Below are 24,252 nucleotides of genomic sequence, written 5' to 3'. Positions count from 1 at the left end.
TTAGAGTGTAAAAAAAAAGTACAAACTCCGAACTTTTAAATGGTAATGTATATCACACAGTAGCTTATGTTCATCGACACAATCAATATGTAAACAAGATGCAATGGCTATTATTCTCTATCACATCAGAGAAAAAGATGTGGGGCAGGTGTTAGACCTTTTCCTGTTTGGACACCACTGGGTCCATTATTGATCATCATTAATGACCGACCGCGTCGGTCTCCGGGCCCTTGTCTTTAATTGCTGCTAGTGCATCAGAATGGGTTTTGGAGGAGAAAAGGCAGGTCAAACAAAGTACCTTGACTGCACACAGAAAAACAGTCTCACCAAGGGCACAGCCATCATCCCGTAATGATTGTTTTGAATGAGAAGATGCTTGAAGGACAGCGTGCAGAGTCAGTGAAACAACAGACACTGATAGGACTATTAGACATTTTCTAGAAGGCTGAAAAGTTCAAGTGAAACAGTGAATGTTTGGATTTTACCACATCTTGTATATCCATTGAATTTATTTATTTATTTACTCTTTTTATAAAATATTTGTATTTAATAAGTAAATTGCTTCAAAATAATCTCTACCATCAAGCAGGGGTGCAAGTATTGGAAAATGTTAGTGTTATATTTAGTGTAAAGTGCTATGGGTATGGGCAAATCTATCCAAAAACATACTTGAGTAAAAGTAAAAACATCTCCATATTGATTTTTTTTTTATTTTTTTATTTTTTTTATTTTTTTATTATAAAGTACTGGGAAATATTATTGCATACCAGCAGATATTCTTGCTCAACAAGACTACAGAACCAGGCTTAATAGAAAAATACTGTTAGTCTTATTAGCTTAAATCTGCAGCATACTCTAGTTTATTCTGGCCAAGAACTGTCCATTCAGATATAAAAGGTGTGTCTAACTGTCATTTTAAAGCACCAATCACACTTCATCTTGTTCACTTCATCTTCACAACTTCACTTCATGTTCTTATGTGACATTTTGTGTTAAACAGCACAAATCATATGTGGTAGTTTGGCAAACATGCAATTATCTGCCTCAAAAAAAAATCTTAAATGCCACATATGTAAAATGTTGCATGTTTGAGTTACTACTCAAAATACTACTCAAAAATTTGAATTTGCTTTTTAATATAGCCCTATATATGTTTATTGATTGACACTTAAAAATAACTGTTTTCTGATAATATATTTTATGAAGTAATTTATTTATGTAAAATATAATTTACTCTTCAGTGTCACATGATCCTTCAGAAATCTAATATGCAGATTTGGTGCTCAAGAAACATTTCTTATTATCAGTGTGGAAAACAGTGTCCTTACTGAATAAAAATATTAATTTCTTTCAAAAAAAGAAATGTTACTGAACAGTTGTATATAATATTTTTCACAAGTTCAGGTAAACCCTTGAAATCCTTGTCCCCACAATGATGCTAATATCTGAAACTTATACAATATCTCTGTATACACCCCTCACATTTTTGTACATATTTTATTATATCTTTTCATGTGACAACACTGAAGAAATGACACTTTCCTACAACGTAAAGTAGTGAGTGTACAGCTTGTATAACAGTGTAAACTTGCTGTCCCCTCAAAATAACTCAGCACACAGCCATAAACCGCTGGCCACAAAAGTGAGTACACCCCTAAGTGAAAATGTCCAAATTGGGCCCAAAGTGTCAATATTTTGTGTGGCCACCATTATTTTCCAGCACTGCCTTAACCCTCTTGGGCATGGAGTTCACCAGAGCTTCACAGGTTGCCACTGGAGTCCTCTTCCATTCCTCCATGATGACATCACGGAGCTGGTGGATGTTAGAGACCTTGCGCTCCTCCACCTTCCATTTGAGGATGCCCCACAGATGCTCAATAGGGTTTAGGTCTGGATACATGCTTTAGCAAGGCAGTGGTCGTCTTGGAGGTGTGTTTGCGGTCGTTATCATGTTGGAATACTGCCCTGCGGCCCAGTCTCCAAAGGGAGTGGATCATGCTCTGCTTCAGTATGTCACAGTACATGTTGGCATTCATGGTTCCCTCAATGAACTGTAGCTCCCCAGTGCCGGCAGCACTCATGCAGTCCCAGACCATGACACTCCCACCACCATGCTTGACTGTAGGCAAGACGCATTTGTCTTTGTACTCCTCACCTGGTTGCCGGCACACACGCTTGACACCATCTGAAACAAATAAGTTTATCTTGGTCTCATCAGACCACAGGACATGGTTCCTTAGTCTGCTTGTCTTCAGCAAACTGTTTGCAGGCTTTCATGTGCATCATCTTTAGAAGAGGCTTCCTTCTGGGACGACAGCCATTCAGACCAATTTGATGCAGTGTGCAGTGTATGGTATGAGCACTGACAGGCTGACCCCCCCACCCCTTCAACCTCTGCAGCAATGCTGGCAGCACTCATACGTCTATTTCCCAAACACAACCTCTGGATATGACGCTGAGCACGTGCACTCAACTTCTTTGGTCGATCATGGCGAGGCCTGTTCTGAGTGGAACCTGTCCTGTTAAACCGCTGTATGGTCTTGGCCACCGTGCTGCAGCTCAGTTTCAGGGTCTTGGCAATCTTCTTATAGCCTATGCCATCTTTATGTAGAGCAAAAATTCTTTTTTTCAGATCCTCAGAGAGTTCTTTGCCATGAGGTGCCATGTTGAACTTCCAGTGACCAGTATGAGAGAGTGAGAGCGATAACACCAAATTTAACACCTGCTCCCCATTCACACCCGAGACCTTGTAACACTAACGAGTCACATGACACCGGGGAGAGAAAATGGCTAATTGGGCCCAATTTGGACATTTTCACTTAGGGGTGTACTCACTTTTGTGGCCAGCGGTTTAGACATTAATGGCTGTGTGTTGAGTTATTTTGAGGGGACAGCAAATTTACACTGTTATACAAGCTGTACACTCACTACTTTACATTGTAGCAAAGTGTCATTTTTTCAGTGTTATCACATGAAAAGTTATAATAAAATATTTACAAAAATGTGAGGGGTGTACTCACTTCTGTGAGATACTGTATATCTTGTATCTTGTCCTTTTGGGGATATGTTTTGCTCCCCATGAGGAAAAAAATCATACTAAATGTTTTTTTTTGAAAATATAAAATAAATGCAGAAAGTTTTCTGTGATGGGTAGGTTTAGGGTTAGGGGATAGAATATACAGTTTGTATAGTATAAAAATCATTATGTCTATGGAAAGTCCCCATAAAACATGGAAGTGTGTGTGCGTGTGCGTGTGTGTGTGTGTTTGCGTGCGTGCTCTCTGTGCTGTGTGGAGTGGAGGGCAGAGGCTCTGGGAAAAGGAGGAAGTCATAGAGAGAGCAGAAGGAGAGAGCATTCTTTCCCGCTGAAGTCACCCTGTCTATGGCGATGGGAGAGCAATGCTGTCCACACGCACACACAGCCGCCTCTGTGTGTCAGTGTCAGTACGAGTGGGTGGGAGTACACCACTGCAGGGGTTTTGGGTTGAGATAGAATGAGAGAGAGAGAAAGTGGAAAGAGAGAAGGATGGATAGAGTGAGGCAGACAAATAAGAGAGAAATGAGAGATAGTGATAGAGAGAGAGAGGGTAAAACAAGTGCAGATGAGAAGACTGAAAATAGAGGTGGACGAGAAAGAGAGCAACAGTAAGGCCAGATGGAAAGAGGAAGACAAAGAAGTTTTTACAACCAGAAAGAAATGGGGGTAAGGCAGACTACATAAATGAGGGTGATAAATGGTATGGAGGTATGTATAATGCTGTCTGTGGCATATTTCTTTCATTATTGACACAAGGATATTTTGTATGTTTAAAGGACCAAGACAGAGACTTGGGGTTGGGTTGGAATTTCTGAACTAATTCCATTTTTTAAAGAATAGTTTTATTCTTTACCCAAGAATGAAAATTCTGTTATCATTTACTCACCCTCATGTCGTTCCAAACCTGACTTTCAAACACAGACAGAACACTTAATATAATAAAATATTATGTTGGCGCTGAGCTCTCAAACTAAATATTTGATCACAAAATCATCTAAAAACCTTCAAACCATGTGTGAAAACTTTAACCAGACTGAATAGCCATGGTTGATCACATGGGCATTCTCAGGGATTTTTTAGTATGACATGATTCAACTGCATTGAATAGACAAATTTTTGATAATAAATAATATTCTATTACCAAAATTTTGTTCAATTTTGACTATATAAGAGCAAAAATATAATTTCGGCCTGTCGATCTAGGAAGAGATACACATGATCCTTAAGAAATGTGTAAATTCAGTGATCTTAACATTTTCTTTTGTATCTGTAATTAAGAGGTGATCTTTCTGAAGCTCCATAATGCATAAAAATCTTAGATGCCCCATAATGAGATGCTCATGATTAAATATTTATGTTACTTTTCTCACAGCTTCATATTTAGATTCAAAAGCCCTCCTCCATCTGCATACAGCAGGGAATTTCCTATTCCAGCATGTGAAATTTCTCTTTTCAGCTTCTAGCACAAACCTGAAGATGTAGGCCTGGCCACGGAGAGCCGGTTCAGTAAAACCTTTATATCTTTCACCTCTTTATCCTCATTTCTCCCGGACTCCATAAGAGTGTACTGATTTTCCAAGTAGAAGATTTGGAGGTGAGATGAACATTAAGAGGTGAGATGAACAATAAGAGCCGTTCTTCCAACCATGTGAGCAAATGAAATGTTTGGGTGATAAGGCCTTCCAGTAAACCTCCTCCCTCCCTCCCCTCTTCTTACTGTCCGCTGCCAGGACGGTCCCAGGGCCCTCAAACATCAGGCCGCGGCAAGGCGCTCAAGCGCTGTCTGTAATTGCTTCGGTCTAGACACTGTCTGGTATGGGAAACAGACATGCACATTGAGCATAAGAGGAGGGGGGAGGGGGATAGAGAGAGAATGCAATGGGATTAAAACGAGTTACAAACGGCCTGGATCTCTCCAGTGAAATAAAGGATGTCAGAGCCTGATTGCAGTGTGTGGATGATTTACAGTATGAGAGCTGCATTAGATGGACTTGTTTCGTTCAGCTTCAGTTCGCATGTGGTCTATGGAGGTGATCAAATGATCCTGGCTTACCAGATTTGTTTTCACTCTGATAAAGTTGGTGTCTGAGAATAATGGTCCTTGATTAGTCTACACATCTACAGCATTATTTTGTGTAGCTCTGCAGTGTGTCTGCATTTGTCATGGAAACCCTCATCAATCAGCATATGACCATCTTTTGAGTTCTTATGTTTTATATAAAAACACCTATTTAAATAGCATAAATTTAGGGTCAAATTATTTAAAAACAAACAAACCAAAAAATCAAGATACTTAATTTTGTTAATGAAAAAGGTATTAAAAAATTATACCCTCAAACATCGATTAACACTGTTTTCAGACATTTACTTTGTGTTTTCTGTACCAAAAAAGCTGCTTATGCACTAATGAGCCAAAACATTATGACCAGTGAAGTGAATATCGTTGATCATTTCCTAACATGGCCGTGTATTAAGGTCTGGGAAACAAGATGGTAGATGGTAAGCAAACGATCAGATCTCTTAATCAGCGTGTTAGATGCAGAAGTAATTGGCAGGAATAAAGATCTGAGCTACGGGCCAAATTGTTATGGCAATGCGACTGGGTCAGAGTATCTCTGAAACGGCAAGGCTCGTGGGCTTCTCCCAGTCAGCAGAGGTGAGAATTTACCAACAGTGGTCTGAGGAGGGACAGACCACAAACCGCCAACAGGGTGTTGGGCTCATCGATGGCTCATCGATACAGAAAGTCTACTGTGGCACAAGTCACACTACATTTTAAAGATTGGTTATGAGAGGAATGTGTCACAACACAGTACATCGACAAATATCTTATCTTGTATAATGTGCGGCCTGTACCACTGCTCCCTATACACAGAATACATGTATTCGCGAATTTGAAAGCAAAGTGAAAAGAGAGTGTACGTTCAAAAGCGATTTCAATACCCCGCATATTGATATCGGCTCCCTGATGCCCGCAAATTATATACAGTAGCCCCAGTGGAAAAAGGTCACCTGGTCCGATAAGTATAACACGTACCTGTTACCTGGGGAAATGATGGCACCAGGATGCACTCTGGGATGACAACAAGCCAGTGGAAGGATTGCGATGCTCTGGGCAATGTTCAGCTGGGAAACCCTGGGTCCGGCCATTCATGTGGATGTAAATTTGATGTGTGCCACCTGTGTGCCACCTACCTAAACATTGTTGCAGACTAGGTACACACCCTGGTGTTCCCTAGTGTATGTGGCCTCTTTCAGAAGGATAATGCACCCTGCCACACTGCACACATTGTTCAGGAATTGTTTGAGGGACATGATGATCTCAATCCAACTGAGCATCTGTAGGATGTGCTGGACCACCAAGTTCAATCCACGGTAGCTCCACCTCACAACCTATTGGACATGAAGGATCTGCTGCCAATTTCTTGTGCCAGATACTACAGGACACCTTCAGGGGTCTTGTAGAGACCATGTCACGGCAGGTTGGTGCTGTTTTGGCAGTACACAAAGGACCAACAGCATATTAGGCAGGTGGTCATAATGTTTTGGCTCATAAGCTTGGTGTGTGTGTGTGTGTGTGTGTTTGTGTGAGTGTATATATGTGACAGTAAAGGCATTTATAATGTTACAAAAGATTTCTATTTCAAATAAATGCTGTTCTTATAAACTTTACATTAATCAAAAAATCCTGAAAAATTAATCACGGTTTCCACAACAATATTAATTAACTGTTTTTATAATAACATTGATAATAATAGGAAATGTTTCTTGAGCAGCAAATCAGCATATCAGAATGATTTCTGAAGGATCATGTGGTCCTGAAGACTGAAGTAATGCTGCTGAAAATTCAGGCAATAACTTTAAAAGTTCAAATTCATGCAAAAGCTGTATAAGGTATGAAGTCTTAATGTAATTGTATTAAAAACATTCTTTATCACTGGTTTTAATGAATTGTAGGTTAATATCAATTTCTTTCAAAGGTCTTAATGTTCTCTGATATATACCCTGTTAGCTGTTTTACAGAGTGAAACCACACCAAGCGATTTTTTTGAGTGAACTCCAAAAAAACAATTCAGGCCATTTTTCTAATTAGTTTGACCAATTCTTTGAAAGGAATTGACTCAGAGTGATTCATTCACAATATGAATATTCCTAGTTATAATTCTAAATATCTGAAAGAATATAACAGTGTTTATGTGTGGGTTCTTGTATATATGGAGGACACATATGTGTATAATGACATGGGATTTACAATGTAAACACTTCCTGTGTCCTCGTAAACCAAATGGCTTAAAAAACATACTAAACAGTGTTTTTTGAAATTCAAAAAATGCCAAAAGTTTAGGGTAGATTTAGTGTAAGGGGATAGAATATACAGTTTGTACAGTATAAAAACCATTATGCCTATGGAGAGTCCCCTAAACCACAATATAAGTGTGTGTGTGAGTGAGTGAGGAACAGAGAGAAAATGAAGTATACTGCGGGAAAAGTATGAGAGTGTGCAGGAGTCTTGTGGATGAAGCATGCCTTGCTGTGCTGTGCTAAACTGTACTAACTTCTCATTGGGTGGCTGCAGTGCTAGGACTCAAACAGACATGAAAAGGATTTGGGGGACAATAATTTAGCTTTTCCTCTGCTTCTCGTTCGAACTCTTTCCATCTCTTTCTTTATAGGGATTTCAAAGCCTGGGCAGGAAGGCAGAATGAAGTATTGTTCAAGAAGACTATCCATTCAATATTAAGTTCAAAATGTTTGCACTGACACTTCAGGCCCCCGTGAGTACATACAGTTTATTTTTGGTTGTGCAAGTCCTTTGAAGATTTGCCAGTCCTGCCAGAATTTAGCAGTGTTCTTGCGCTTGAAATACTAAGTGAGTAGGAGTGGGAAGGGTGTGGTGCAGTCCATTCTTAGCAGTGTGCAGTATGCCTGACTTTCTAAATGTCATCACTACTATCATTAGTGCTGGTCTATTTTGTCACAGATTACGTAAAAGAAGGACATGCAAAGATCAGAGCATATCCACAAATATGTCTTATTCTGGCCAAGGAAGCCTCTAATGTAGAGCGCAAGTCAAGCCTTCTGTCATGAGTCAAGTCGAGTCTCAAATCCTTTTGGAAATTTGCTTTCTGTAATTACTCATTCAATACAAATTTCTCATTTTCTGCATAGTAAATGAGGCGTAACTGTGATACTGGAATTTGTTGTCCTTTGCTCTAAGTATTAGTCTCAATTTCAAGTTCTTAGATAGGACACTTTTTTATACTTGAACTGTCTGAACAACATGTAAAACAACTAATCACAATTTAGTTTCTTTGTGCCCCTTAAGGGCATATCATATTCATCATAAAATAGTTATTTCTAAGTTATATACAAAATAATTCAAAATATGGTGTAGCAATCTCTGCAAATGATTGAACGACAACAACAAAAAATGTTCAAGACATTACTGGAAATATGTGTAGACTTTTAATTAGAATTTCTGTCCATCCAAAAAGTCATATAGGTTTGGAACGGTTTGGAATTTGGTCAGATTTTCGCAGGCAATGCGTTCAGACCAATGTGAAATTAAAATTCTCTCTCTGACAGTATAGGTGTCACTTATGGAAATTCTGAAAAAAGTTAGTACACAAGTAAAGTATTGCACAACTTTCCATTTTTGACACTCGGCTGTCACTGCGAAGAAAGGAATTCAAACAGTATTTAAATGTTCTCAAACAGCATTTCGGATTTTTGTAATCGCAATAGTGTTTTAAACAACACTAAATACAAGAGTATGGAGATATTAGAGATATTCTGGATTATTCCTCTGCTATTCAATATCGCTTAGAAAAAAAGTCTGTTTGTAAGTCCCACCATGCCATAGTTTTACGTAACAGCAGCAGCTCTGGTCATGCGACCAAAAGCGCAAATCTTATTGTTTGGCCAGTTCTCTTCGCAGTGCAATGGTAACGAGATTTGAAAAAAAAAAAACACCATCACATTGACACCATGCAAATGTTTTTGTTGGTCTGAACAGACGCATTAACAGTTGTTCATTCAAATTAAAATGTTTATCACACTGAACATTCATCTTGGTGTGAACGGGCTATTTCTCTGCCATTTTACACCTAACTGAGGCTTTTTACTAACTAAATGACTTTACAGCAACCACTTCCTATCTCTATCGGTCTTTCTTCCCACTTTATGGATAGATAATGACAAGGGTGTTTGTTTCCATTATGTATCTACTACACATAAACCAATACAACTGCACTACAGCTCCATTCCCGTAACCAATCAACCAGCTCCTGCCTCTCACACAAACACATACATGCACATGAACACCTATGCACCGACTTCAAATAGGCCAGGCTCAGCCAACCTCCTGTGGCCCTCAGCTAGCCTCCCAGAAAGCCTTTTCATTTCACAGACGCATGGACGGGAGAAAAAGGAGGGAAAAATGAAGCTTGGGAGGAGGAGGGGGCCGTTGCGGGGGAGGAACCGAAAGGGGAGTGTGTGTAGGGGGGGTTGGGGGGGTGTTAGGCAGCATTGTAATGATGGAGAGCAACTCGATACTCTTGCATGCTGAATATTCCCCTGGAGGGCTTTTTCCATTACCCGAGCACAGCAGAATGGTAGAGTCGTTTAGTTTAGCCCAAGCTGCCTAACGCTCTCTCAAGCTCCCCCTCCCTTTCTCTCAACCTATCTGTTCCCCTGCTGCCCCTCCCCTCTCTTTTTCTCCCTCTCTCGTGTTCTTTCCCCGCTCTGTGTTTTTCCATAGGCACATTGTGCAAATGTAACCTTTCAGTAAGCCCCTCCCCTCCAGGAAGTTGGCTGGCCCCTTTGCTGCCAGGAAATATGAAAAACTGGCAGGATGCCCATTTAATCTCCAAACAGAGAGAGGGAGGGAGAGCGAGAAATGGCAAAGCAGTTGAGATGGTGAAGGAAATGTTACAGTTTGACTCACCAGAAGGGAGGGGGAGAGAGGACAATTTTACTTTAGAGAGTCACATTAACTATAGCGATCTGAAAAAAGTGTCTGATTTTCTGTATTTTTGCTTAGTTTTACACTGAATGCAATAAGTTCTTCAAACCTACATTTATGTATAAGGGAGACGGGAGACTGTTATTGACTTGTAACACCGTCAGTTTAACCACTTAGAAATTAGGTAAGAATGAAATATCTAATATAAACAGATATGAGCAGCATCTTCCAGATATGACAGACATTTTAGACATGTTACAGTTTGACTTGCGATCAAGTTAATGGATATTAAATGAGAGAACTGGTATCATTTAATTCAGTAGGTCCTCGTACTTAATTTGATACAGCACTTACTCAAAACTTTCACCTAAATGTAAGAACTAGATAATTCCTAAATGTAAAAATAAAATGTTTGAGTAGACTAAGATTGCAACATTACTTTTCACATTTGCTTATACTGAAGTAGTTTCAAACATTTAACAAAATGGGGCAGTGTATAACATTTGACAACACACAACTGTGAAGGTGACTAAAATGCACACACATTGTTTTTTTTTCATCGTTAGCCAATTTTTTATGTATTTGTTCAATCATTTTTCCTTACTTTGTTGCTGTTGTAGAATAAAATGTTTACTTTTTTTTTTTTTTACTTTTTGAATTAAATAGCTCAAAATGAAATTGGGTAGTTCAAAAATTAACAAAAAAAAGTTCAAAATCGACACAAAACCATTCCCTGTCTTTAATTTGTTTAATAAATACAACAACAACAAAAAATGTTTAAAACAAGCTGCAAACTTTATGGTTTTTATAGTCCTTTACGATCGATGCTTGTCAAACTGTATCCATGTGAGATCTTACAGCAAACTGCGCGACCGCAACACCAAATTTCTGGCAAATTTCTACAACTTTGTTGTAAGCTAAGATTGATCCTCCTTGCAACGTCATGTTTTTTTTTTTTTTTTTGAATTTGTAGCAAATAAATTTGGAAAAATTTAATCAACATCAAGTGTAGACATGGTGTAAAACCATTCCAAACATTCTCCATTCAGATATTATGGCTCTGATCATGGTTCTTCTGAGCCTTATAAATGTCATCGTAATTTTTCCAGGCTGATAAGCAACTTTTTTTTTTCATTCCTTTGGGGTAAGATACACTTGCACAAATTTACAAATGCAGTACTGCCAAATTCACTCTGACTAAGGGCAAATGTCTTATTTAAATTGAGCAGGGCCAGCTTAAATAAAGGCTGCTCATAAAACAGCCAATCAAAATGATCTGTAATTTGGCCATGACATTCTGCGGGCAAAAACTTTTGCACACCTGAAGATCATATGATTGAAACATTGAACACCAAAGAAATGAAAGATGAACCAAACTTTTGTAACTCGTATCTGTGTACAACCACAATCTGGCCACATAGTGTTAAAAAAAAAGAACACAAATTCAGAAATTCTGAAACTTTTTCCCCAGCACTGTAGATAATTAAAATGATATCACTAATTCAAAAGTAATATATTTTGGATTAAATTACCTGCAGCCAGTACACAACACGTGAACACACACACACAAACCTGCCTTGCCACACCCTGAAGAGTCATTCAACCTATTTAGCACATCACACACCCAACACAGAAGGTGATATTGTTACTTGGTGTGGTGTAACCTAGTTAACATACAACAAACTGGTTGTAAAGATTGCTCCATACCACTTTTTGCGAAAGACAGACTCAATCTTATGTAACGTCCCACGTCATTCTCTTCCTGGTAAATAAGAGCTGCGCTGCTCTGGAGCTGAAAAGGTTTTAGAGCTCACATTAAAGCTAACTCTGACAGAGACAGTTTTGCCAACAGTACACAACCATCCAGCTCTTCTTTATGCCTCCATGTTTTGCAAAGGCACTTCAGGTCTGTTAAACGTGTCAAGTGTGGTAGAAGAACATTGTGATAGGCTGAGCTGGAAAAACTTGCGTTCATGAGATTTGTCTGTTTGATGGGGAGGAAAAATATATTCACATGACCCCTATTGAGGTTTAAGTAGTTTAGTAGCTTCTAACTATGTATAGCGATTTTTAAACTTTTTGGAACCATTAAAGGGCTCTTTACATTTTTAAGATGTTAGTTTAAACCAAATTAATTGGGGTTGAATTGAACAACTTGTCCTTGTTCCCAAAACTGTGTAATTTGATTTTCAGTTGGTAAACGGGAACAACGTTGGTTTTTCGTCAACTAAGTGAGGCGGTGAGCGTATCACTGATCTACTTGCTGATAAAAGCATGAGTAGGCTCTAGAGTCCTGCTGAGGCAGATGAAGTTGACTCACCTCCGCTCCCTGCCCTATCTCCTCTGTGATTTCCAGTCACTGAACTCAAGCCCCATGTACTTTTTATGGGCCAAATAGTCCACTTCATCTCTTCCTGTGCTAGCAGCACTGAGTACCTTGCGAGTGCTGGGTCAAGAATACTGGTAAGTGCCCTAACTAACAGTGCCACCTGATGGCTAATGGTTGCTACTACGTTAATCACATGACAGTCCATAGGAACTAGAGCACCACCACAGGCTAACTGCCACAACTGCACAGCTGAGATTTCAAGAGCCTTGATCTTTTTTGTCACAGCACTACTCTGATTTTAGAATTTAGTTTCAGCTATTTAAGAATTTTCAGACTCAGTTAGACCTAAATATTTTTATTCTAATTTTATTTTGTTTTGCACATTTTGATGAAACAAACAAGCAAAAGAAAGGATTGCCATATCTTCACCACATTCATATCCTCCCTCTTTATTTTGTGCTTTTGCTCCATTTCCTGGAAGTACTTCCTTAGTTATGACGCACTTCCTGTCTGTTTTTGTGCAATAGGGGGAAATGGTGGGTGGAGAAGAGAACTCATGGAAGGAGATGACTGTTTTCCTGACTCACATGTTAAGATTCCATCACTATTATGTGGAAGGAGAAAGAGGTTAATCTCAGGACAATAGGTGACATGAAGAAGAGAAGCTGAACCTCATTGTGACTCCAGCTCAGATGGAGATATGACATTATATGCTGCTTTTAATATACACTGCCCGGCCAAAAAAGTCGCTGTTTGGATTTAAATAGGCAAATGCTTAAGAATCTATGATTGAATCATTATTGCAGCGATTATTATGTTTCTAGCATGTTATATGTTTGGCAACAGTTCTTCTAACCCTAATTGATGGAGTGTGTAGCTTTTCATTTCTTCAACAACCATGTAGGAAGACACATCATGGTCATATTCCAGGATGACAATGTCAAGATTCATCTAGCTCAAATTGTGAAAGAATGGTTGGGAAGGAGCATGAAGAATCATTTTCACACATGAATTGGCACCTCTGAGTCCAGACCTTAAATTCATTGAAAGTCTTTGGGATGTGCTGGAGTAGACTTTACAGAGTGCTCACCTCTTGCATTGTCAATACAAGATCTTGACCACAAATTGATGAACCTTTTGATGGAAATAAATGTTGTGATGTTATTGATAATGTGTCTTCCTACATGGTTGTTTAAGAAATGAAAAGCTACACACTCCATCAATTAGGGTTAGAAGAACTTTTGTCAAACATATAATATGCTAGAAACATAATAATCATTGCAATAATTATCCAATCATAGACTCTTAAGCATTTGCCTATTTAAATGCAAACAGCAACTTTTTTATTTTATTTTGGCCGGGCAGTGTATATATTTATTGAAAAAGATCCTGACCTTCCTTTTTTTATTATTGTGCTGAAATGCTCTAGCACATTTTCAAGAGAACTTGATTTAAGGAATAGTCCACCAAAAAATGAAAATTATGTCACCATCTACCCTCATGTCATTCCAAATTTGTTTGACTAACACGAAAGAAGATATTTTGAAGAATGTTGGTAATGGTCCTCATTGACTTCCATTGTATGGTCAAAAATATAATGGAAGTCAATGGGAACCAAATATGTTTGGTTACCAACATTCTTTAAAATTTCTGTTCCACAGAAGAAAGAAAGGCATACAGGTTTGGAATGACATAAGGATGAGTAAATGTTTTTCGTTTTTGGGTGAACTGTGCCTTTAACATTTAAAAAAACGCAAAGGTTTGCAGCACAGTACAAAATCACACATCAAGACCAGCAAATTGATTTCACCATTGATATATTTGCACTATGAATGGCTGCTATTCCTGTATTTTAGAAAACCCTGTCTTTTATTGAATTCTGGAGGTCATTTCTCTCATGGAAGAGAGTGAAGAGCTCTCGTTTCCTATAGATCACCACCAGTCATCTCATCTGTTGAGAAGGACGAATACCATTTCTCTCATAAAACAGAGAGGTAATTTCTCCAGTAGGTGCTCGTAAGCCATTTGTTTTATAGAGCTGCATGTATTACGGTTAATCTGTACTCTTGGTTAGCCATGAGACCAGCTCCTCTCTCTGGAACGTGGGTTATTGGACTACCATACTAGAATTTAGGGGTCTAATGAACTTTACACCAAATGCACACACACATTTACACACAAAGAGGCTAAACCAGAGCCAGGTGATATGCGGTAGGTTCCAGGAAGGACTTTTTTTCCATTTGGGAGAGCAAGTGGGGGATCCCAATAAAGTAAACATTCCTTTCACCTCACCATCTTGCTCTCGCGATGACCCTAATACACCCTCCCTGCCACATCCCACATCCATGCACGCTGTGAAGACCCTTATCGTACCACACTCCCCCTGAAGCCAAGCTGTACAGCTACCCCCGCACTGCAGAGCCCTGACAGACGCATGAAAAGGCGGGGGCTGGGAGGCATTTGGGCAGGGGGTGCAGAGGGGGTTCGAAGGGAGGAGGAGGAGGAGAAGGAGAGGAGGGGGAGGTTGAGGGGTTCCATTTAAATTCCTGCTTTGTTCCCGTGTTCTCCACCAACCCCCTTTACTATTCCCGTTCCTTCGTTTTCTCCTCCTGGAGCTCTGTTTCCCAGCCTAGTGAGATCAGAAGAGAGTAAGAGCGCACAGAGCGCTAAGAGCGGGAGGGCTGTGGGTTAATTGAGCTGAGGTTACTACTTCCTGTTTGACTACAAAATACAACTTCTGCTTCAGTAGAGTTTCTTTGTGGCTTTAGACTCAAAATGGTAAAGCTGTCAGTGTTAGCACTAAATCCAAACATTTTGTAAAACTAAACACTAATTGAATCTAAACTAAAATGCATTTTCATGATGTCAAAACCCCTGAAACTAAAATAAAACAAACAAAAAATCTTACTGATCCCAAACCTTCAAATGATACTGTATGTTCAAATGATATAAACCACCTTCATTAAACACGAAAATCAAATATAAAAACCTAAACAAAACTAAAACTGAAAGTCATATAGGATGCAATATATTGAAAAGGCAAACTAAAAAAATAAAAAATGAGTTTAAAAAATGATAATAATCCTGAAAACTGTTTAGGGGTCACAATTAAACAGGACTGTTTCTGTTTCTTTATTTATATAGCCCTGTATAAATACAACGAAGTTGCCCAAAGTGCTTTACAAAGTGAACACAATACATTAACATAATAATAATAATTAACATTAAAACTAGCACAATCATAAGCCATAAACCATTTTTAAAATACCAGAGAGAATAAATTAATTTTTAACTTAGCCGGTGCCGTTCTAATAGCTATTGGCAACTTATTCCACAGATTGGGACTGGCCACCACAAACGCACGATCACCTTTGTGTTTAGATCTAGTTCTGGGCACTGTTAAGAGTGCAAGATCACTAGATCTAAGTGATCTAAAGAGAACATGACTTAAGAGGAGGTCTTTAGGATAAGATGGAGCGAGGTTATTGATGGACTTGAATACCATGATCAGAATTTTGAACTCAATTTTGTATTTTACAGGTAGCCAATTCAACGAGACAAGAATGGGAGTAATATGTTCATGGTCAGGAGTCTAGCGGCAGCATTCTGCACTAGTTGCAGCCGAGCCAGAGTTGACTTATTAATACCCTGGTAGAGCGAGTTGCAGTAGTCTAGGCGGGAAGATATAAACGCATGAATGATTTTATGAGTATCTGAAAAATGTAAAAACGGCTTAACTTTTGCGATTTGACGAAGATAAAAGAAGCTAGACCGAACCGCAGAATTAATTTGTTTATCCATTTTAAGCTCATTATCGATTCGGATGCCCAAGTTTTTGACACAGGATCTCATATTTGGTTCGAACTGCCTAAAGGAGCCCCTTATAAAGTAAAATTAGAAAAAATAGTCAAAGACTGGAATCCATTTTTTTTTTTTTTTCAGAGGCAAGAAGAGAATTAGAAGTTAAGACTATTAGAAGTTACATCTATTTCTTAGATGTAAAATTTTCCTTTCATTTGTGTAACCTAAATCTGAACCCTGACAAACATGAACAGACAACTGTTTTCCCAGATAACTGTGGTTTTGGTAGCCAAATGGCAGCAGCAGGATAAATGAGCCAACAACATTGTTGCCAAGCAAAGAATTTTCCCCGTTCCCTGACGGAATCACTTAAGTGTACATGTTAGATCATTTTTGTTGTCCAATTGTAATTTGAGCACAAATCATTGACACTTCAATTAATGACCCAATCAGAGGCCAAGTCCTTTTCAAGCTGCCTTCCTGGTGGTGTCTAATGTATATGAGAAAGCAATGCAGTCTGGGAACTCTACTTAAGAATGCCAGTTCAATGTTCTCTCCATATGTTAATGCTCATGTGACTGAAAGAATGAAATTAAGTAATGTGGGGGCCTCTCTCTGTCCTGCTAAAGGAAAAAAAATGAAAAAGAGAATCAGAAGGCAATAAAGCTCCAAAGCAACAGCACAGTGCCACAAAATGGTTTTCATAGTTTTGTGTGATTTAGCTTTTTTATGTGACCCTCTTTTTATTATTATCCACAATGCAAGATTTTCATGAAAAAAACAAAGCAAATAAACAAACAAGGAACACCCTCCCTTTCCCCAACATAATACACACACACACACACACACACACACACACACACACACACACACACACAAATATATATATATATATAACATATGTTCTTTTTTTGTTTGATTGAGTAAGCCAGTCTTTCCATTGATATACATCAAGGCAATTCTTCTATCCAGAGTGATAAAGATGGACCATAAACACTTTTTCAGTGTATGGCAATCAGGCATTTTGCTTGCATTAGACAGGTATACAAACTTCTGTTCATGTATTTTCAAAGATAAGGCAGGTGGAAGAAGATCAAGAATACAGATTTGGGGGCAAACAGGGATTTCTCTACCAATAGTTTTAGATATTACATCAACTACTTCTTTCCAAAAGTACTATAAGTGCTCACATTGCCAAATACAATGAAATAGTGTTCCCTTATGAGTTGTACATTTTCCACAGATATCCAGAATATTTTTGGATTAAATTTATTAAACTTTTCAGGTTTATGTATGTTCTCATTATCCAATTATATTGAATCAGTTTGAAACGGGTCATTATTGATCAATAATGTTTGGGCTTGAACACAATTTTTTCCTTTCATTTTCTGTAACATCCATTTGAAGATCATCAATCCAAGCCAATCTTTTATGATTTGTTGAGCCTTTTGGATGCATTAACAAATTTGCTATACATCATAGAGATTTTACAACTGCCATTGCCGTTGTTTTACAACTTCCATCATAGGGATTTTTAACTGCCATTTGATTTAGACTCTTTAAAGGGGGTGGGGGCGGGGGGTGGTATCACACACAGTTTCTGCCAATCTCATGTTAATCTTGAGTACCTATAGAGTAGTAGTGCATCCTTCATATCTCCAAAAAGTCTTTAGTTTTATCATTTTTATAAAAGATACATACGCTGTACTGAGTCTTTCCGAAAACAGCCGAGCGCCTGGAGGCGTGCCGTGTGAGCGGAGCTAAAGAGTCACGAGCATGCGCAGCTTTTGCGTAGCGATCGTCTGCAAGCTATCAATGGTCAGCTAAACAAACGTATTTAAACACACACAATACACCATTGCATTATCCCTGGATAACTTTTAAATTACTATATTGTACAGGAGAAGTGCCCGTACAAGGAATTCCGACCCCGTTGACGTCACACAGGCCCATACTCGAAAAAAAGACCGCGAAGTTTATGAGGATTTGGAAGAGTATTTTTGCCACAGAAATACTCTGTCATAAGTCCAACTCGTGTTTTGAAACTTTGGCCATGTTTAGCATGAGAATCCAACTCTTTAACAGTGTAAATAAGTCAGTATACATGAAATAGCATTAGACCCCCCCTTTAAAGGAATAGTTAGTTTACATTATTGAACAAACTGTCCCTTTAAACTCATATTCATGGCATGTTAGACACAAATCAGAATGTGTTGTATAACTTATGTCCAATTTAAAGATGAGTTGGCTCCTATTTAACATGTTTTTATCTAGCATATTTTGCTATGTACCTCAATATGGTGATAATATGATTTCATAACTCAGGGGACAATGAAATTACATTCAATGCAGCAGATAAGTCCAGGCACTCATCAAGAGGAAGGTCGGGAGCTTGAATAGCACTCGTACAGACTCTATACAAGCTTTGTTTTGTAGATGACATCAGCCTTAGATTTTTGTTTTTGCAAATGTTATGCTTTTAGAAAATGTAAGATTCAAGTTTGAAATTATCAATGACGTCATTGTAATATTTGCACATGTAGATTATATATGTATATTGGTCAGTATATCCAAGGAAGAACGATTACAATTCTTTTTGCAAATAGATGTAGGAAATGCTTCTAGCAAAAACATTTAAAAAATCTTACCATCCACAAACGTTTGAAGAACACTGTTGTAATTGGTCTTCCTTTCTTGCATCTGTTTAATGATTTATAGCCACTTTGACACTGTAAAGATGTTTTTCGGTACATATTAATGCTTATATACAGCTGACAGAACACAAGGCACACACTGAGTGTCATGACAACAGTATCTCATTTACACAGAACCAAAGCCTTTACTAAAACTTAAACTCACCTTTAGGTTTAACATGATTTTTTTTTTTTTTTTTGCTGTTTTATATTATAATTATATTTTTCAGCTACACCTAAATCTTGATCATATATTAGTGTCTGTCACAATGGAATAATGCGTTTCTGCACATAGTTGTAGTGTGTGTTAGTATGTGAACACATATTTTGTTTTGTGTGTAAATGTGTCTATTTTCTAGGATTATGGCGTAATCATTATGACACGTTCTTAATTTCTTTTCCCCTCACTGCACCAATTACATCTGCATTTATCCCTCAGCTCTGTCTCTCTCCATTTCTCTCTCTCTTTTTCTCTTGCTGTGTCTTTCCTTTAAATTATAACTAGTGTGTGCGGCTGACTGCAGAATTGATGCAGCTGAGAGAAAGGAGGCGAAGATGAGAAATAAAAAGAGAGCAATGGAAAAGAAAGAGTCACTCGTGGATGAGAAAAGAACAACAAGGGAGAACGGTAGCAAGACAGGGTTGAGGGAAGGCAGTGGATGGGAAAGAAAACAGAATTCAAAAGAATGATAGGTAGGTAAAGAGATAGAAGTTATGGTATACGAAGAGAAAGAGAAGGTTAACCAATCACTGTTGAGAGAGAGAGAGAGAGAGAACTGATCAAAACCACGGAAGGCTGGTTCTAGGCAACAAAGGACTGAAAACGTAAAACACGGATGTATGTATGTATGGAACGAAAAGGGGTGTCTGCTGAAAGAGAGAGCCGGGGAATGAACGAGGAAGAGGGGAACAAATGAAAAAGAGTAGGAATCAGCAGAAGAGGCTTTTGTGGTCCCAAAGCGGAGGGGGAGGAGGAGGGCAAGAGAGAGGCAGGTTGGGGATGGGAAGGCAAGATCAATAACTAATTTCAGTGCCGAGCCTCAGTCGGACTGTTTTCCAATAAGCCCTGGACATAACGAGTTAGCTTGAATAGCTGTGCTGCTGCTATTGCTGCTTTCTCTCTCTCTCTTCATCCATCCCCCTCTCGCTCTACCCGCCTCATGTCTCTCAGGGCCCTGGTGCTAGCGATGGCTGGATCGATCCTCTGCACGCACACAAACTCGCACATACTCAGACATACAGGCCTGAGCTCTGCAACAGGATGTCAAGACATGTCACTGCTACTGCTGTTTGAATGCGTGTGATTGTGCGTTAATTATAATTATTAATTATTTCATAATTATTTCCATCATTATGAATCGCCTCATATGCAAGTATGGTGAACTGATGACCATGATAAAAAAAGATTTAATCTGTAAAAACAAAACTTATCTTGTCAGCGATGAAGCAAATCTTCTTTGCACATGCAGCTTGTGAATGACGTAGTACTGCAGACAAAGATAATTCATATCCATATATTTATAACAAATCAAAAGTCAGTTTTTTCAATCTTTATTCCCTTAAATAAATTAAAATGTGTTGTGTACATTTTGACATTAACATGCAAACTTAGAATTAAAAACATTTTATTAAATCATTTCTAAAACAAAAAATGACAACATTAACAATAAAATGTAATTCCACATACAGTGTTTGAGACTCTTGTGCAATTTCAGATTTTATCAGGACATGGTATATATATATATATATATATATATATATATATATATTACAAATAATGAATAAATATATATAAGTATTGAAAGACAAAAAAGGACATTTTGGCAGGAAACCTTCAAAGTATCTGCTCTTAAAGGGTTAGTTCACCCAAAAATGAAATTTCTGTCATTAATTACTCACCCTCATGTCGTACCAAACCCGTAAAACCTTTGTTTGTCTTTGGAACACAAATTAAGATATTTTTGATGAAATCCGACTCCGAGGGTATCTGATCTACACATAGGCAGCAACGACATTGCACCTTTTGAGGTTCAGAAGGGTACTAAAGACATTGTTAAAATAGTCGAAGTGACTGCAGTGGTTCAACTTTAATGTTATAAAGCGACGAGAATACTTTTTATGCGCAAAAACAAAACAAAAATAACGACTTTATTCAACAAATTCGTCTGTTCCGTCATACTGCTAAGCCATTTTTGTTGCAGATCTTCAGTGTTTATGTCAGAACGGCGGCTCAGTATTGGCCAGCTCTGGTCACGTGTGATGCTGACGCAGAATAAAGTCGTTATTTTTTATTTTGTTTTTGTTTTCTTGTCGCTTCATGATATTAAGGTTAAACCACTGTAGTCAAGTCGATGGTTTTAACGATGTCTTTAGTACCTTTCTGGACCTCAAAAGCTGCAGTGTAGTTGCTGCCTGTGTGTGGATCAGATACCCTCGGAGTCGGATTTCATCAAAAATATCTTAATTTGTGTTCCAAAGACAAACGAAGGTCTTGGGATGACATGAGGGTGAGTACTTAATGACAGAAATTTCATTTTTGGGTGAACTAACCCTTTAAGTTATGCCTGCCCCTCTCACTGAAAAATACAGTGCAGAAGAGATGATGTTTTAGCTGAGATGTGAGCTTGCAGTCTGAACCGGGGCATCGTAGACCCTTTTTACTGTGGCACAAGCTCCAGTGAAATACTTCTGTGTCCCAGTTAAATATTACTGATAATTGCTTGTTGTTTGGCAGTGAATTTGACTGAATGCCCACCTGAGAAAAATTGTTCCTGATAATTTTTCCCCAATCATGTCACGTGTGTGTTTTCTCACGAGCTGTTTAGAATCAGAACTAGAATCACTCTTTTGAACAAATCGGTCAAAAGTGTTTGCAAAAGGTTTGTTTGTGATTCAGTTCAGAGAGTTCACTCTCTCACTGAAGTGTCTGCAGTGGTTTCTCACATCCATAACAGGATTTCTTTATACAACAGAAAACAAGAAGAGCACTGGATGAGGTGGATATTAACAATCCAGTGTTGAAAAAACAAAACTTGCCATTATCTTCTGTCGCTTGTTAGCGATAAAGCAGCTCTTTATTGTGCATCCAGCAGTCCTTGAAATGTCCTTCAATGAAACTTCTCTATAGCGTACCGGCAGTTTTCATTGTGTACTGGTGTTCTGACGATTTTTGCTTCCCTGTCAGATTTTACTACCTCCCATTAAAACAGTAGGGAGCAAAATTCGACAACTAAAAATGCTACCTATCAGATTATGCTTCCAGCTTGATATTAATGTAGTTTGAGGCTTTATTAACATCTACACCTACCCCAACCCTAAACCTACCCTTACAAAAATACAAATACAGTATTAGTAGCAAAATTCGATAAGTAGCATTATTTGTTAGAACACCGGCACTTCCGACATGTTGCATGTACGGTAGCCCACCGTGCCCTCCCTTCTTCAGGAACGCATTTTAAAGTTAGCATCGGGAGTACTTTTATTTTGTCACTTCAAGCATTGGCATCCAGAGCAGACTGTAAGAGACTCTATACTGCAAGTAAAGATAATTTATATATACTTTCATAACAGTATTTAAAAAAAGAGTATAAAAATATGGGGTCACTTTTTTGATAGGTGAGGGGGCCTTTGCTTCAGACCTGATGAAAGGCTAGAAACACTCCTTATCCGAACTGAAAATGATTGCAAAGAATTCCTAGGTGTTATGAAATAAATAAGACAATACACAGACAACATATCCTTATATTGTGTTATTATGGTTGCACACGGGAACAAAAACTACAGCCAGTTTGTTCCCATGAGTTATCAGTTTGAATCATTCTAATGAATCTCTTACTGAATCAGACAAACTGGTTGAATTACTCACTGAGCAAGTTAGTTGCTTCATCATATCCAACTTAAAATGAGTTTAAAAGTTAAATTGTTTGTTGTCTTAGCAAGAACTGAACAAAGTGGGCTCTTTGTGTAATTGTTCTTGTATGTCTTTGCAAATATGAGAGTATAGGTGCATTTTGCAATGCAAAATAAACCAAAATGTTGAGTATCCATGAGCACAACAGTTACTTACAGTATGTCATTATCAACAAATTATCTTTTGTACCATTGCCATCAGTTTCTTCAAACGTGTTTCTTAAATAAATACAAAAGTATTGTTTATTGATATTTACATGTGAACTTGTATTTTAAGACGATTTCATTAAATAATTTCTAAAACAATATATGACAACATAAACAATGAAATGAATTCCATATATGACAGTGTTAAAAGCTCTTGTCCAAATGTGATCTGCAATGTTTGATTCACTTTTGATGGCTTGCAGAAAATGGAGGTTTACAGTGACAGAAAAACACTTCACTTGCATCGTTGAAAGCGCATTTTCGTTTGGGCATTTCTCCAGCTTAGCTAGCGAGCTAAATTGAGAAGCTGCTTGCGTGGAGAGGACAGCAGCAGCAAGCGTGTAAAGTTATTGTTATGGGAGCATACATTGCAAAGTGATTTGCTAAAAGACATTCTAGAATGAAAGTATCAGCAAATCAACTTGCAGTGGCAAAGAAACAGCCATGGAGACCCACAAACTATACCAGAGATGGTAGTTAGAAGGACATTGAAGATCGTTTTAAGCAATTGTGTCTAGCAGTTGAAACCAGGTCACATTAACATTTTTAAAGAATAGTCAGGACACACCTTTTCCCATAGGCGTCACAAAGCCTACTTGTAGAGAAACTGATCATGATTTTAATCAAATAATTAGCACTATAAACACAGATGTCTTTACTAGCTGAGTGGGGAGGAAAAAATAACTAATTGAAATAAGAATAAAGGGTCGTTCAGACACTGGCTCACAATATAGTTGTTTGTTTAGCTTGTATCACTAAAATTATGGGACATAATACAGTTTTTTGAAGAAATGCAGAATGATAGAGATGAAATGGCAGGTAATGTGGTTAAAAATAAAATTATATATTTTATAAAAATAAAAACTGTCCTTGGATGAAGTGTACTTTAAAGGGTTACTTCACCCAAAAATGAAAATTATGTAATTTATTACTCACCCTCATGTCGTTCTACATCCGTAAGACCTTTGTTCATCTTCGGAACACAAATTAAGATATTTTTGATGAAATCCGATGGCTCAGTGAGGCCTCCATTCCTAGCAAGTTGATTTACACTTTCAGTGCCCAGAAAGCTACTAAAAACATATTTAAAACAGTTCATGTGACAATGGTTCTATCTTAATATTATAAAGCGACGAGACAAAAACAAAATAACGACTTTTCAACAATAATTAGCGACCATCACTAGATATTGTTGAAAGGTTGTTATTTAGTTTTTTTGGCACACAAAAAGTATTATCGTCGCTTTATAATATTAAGGTAGAACCACTGTAGTCACATGAACTGTTTTAAATATATTTTTAGTAACTTTCTG

The 24,252-nt window shown here is 38.0% G+C and overlaps 1 long non-coding RNA gene across 1 annotated transcript in view; it reads right to left on the bottom strand.

Annotated features, from left to right (window-relative positions):
- LOC127512215 (uncharacterized) overlaps positions 1 to 12,719 on the bottom strand; it is a 28,409-nt gene extending 15,690 nt beyond the window's left edge. The window contains exon 1 of the long non-coding RNA XR_007930156.1: positions 12,322 to 12,719. This is a non-coding gene — a long non-coding RNA (uncharacterized LOC127512215). The remainder of the gene's footprint in view (positions 1 to 12,321) is intronic.
- Between the last annotated feature and the right edge of the window lie 11,533 nt (positions 12,720 to 24,252).

Source organism: Ctenopharyngodon idella, chromosome 5, assembly GCF_019924925.1.
Source record: "Ctenopharyngodon idella isolate HZGC_01 chromosome 5, HZGC01, whole genome shotgun sequence".
NCBI classification, from domain to species: domain Eukaryota; kingdom Metazoa; phylum Chordata; class Actinopteri; order Cypriniformes; family Xenocyprididae; genus Ctenopharyngodon; species Ctenopharyngodon idella.
This window is presented reverse-complemented; position numbering and strand designations above follow the sequence as displayed.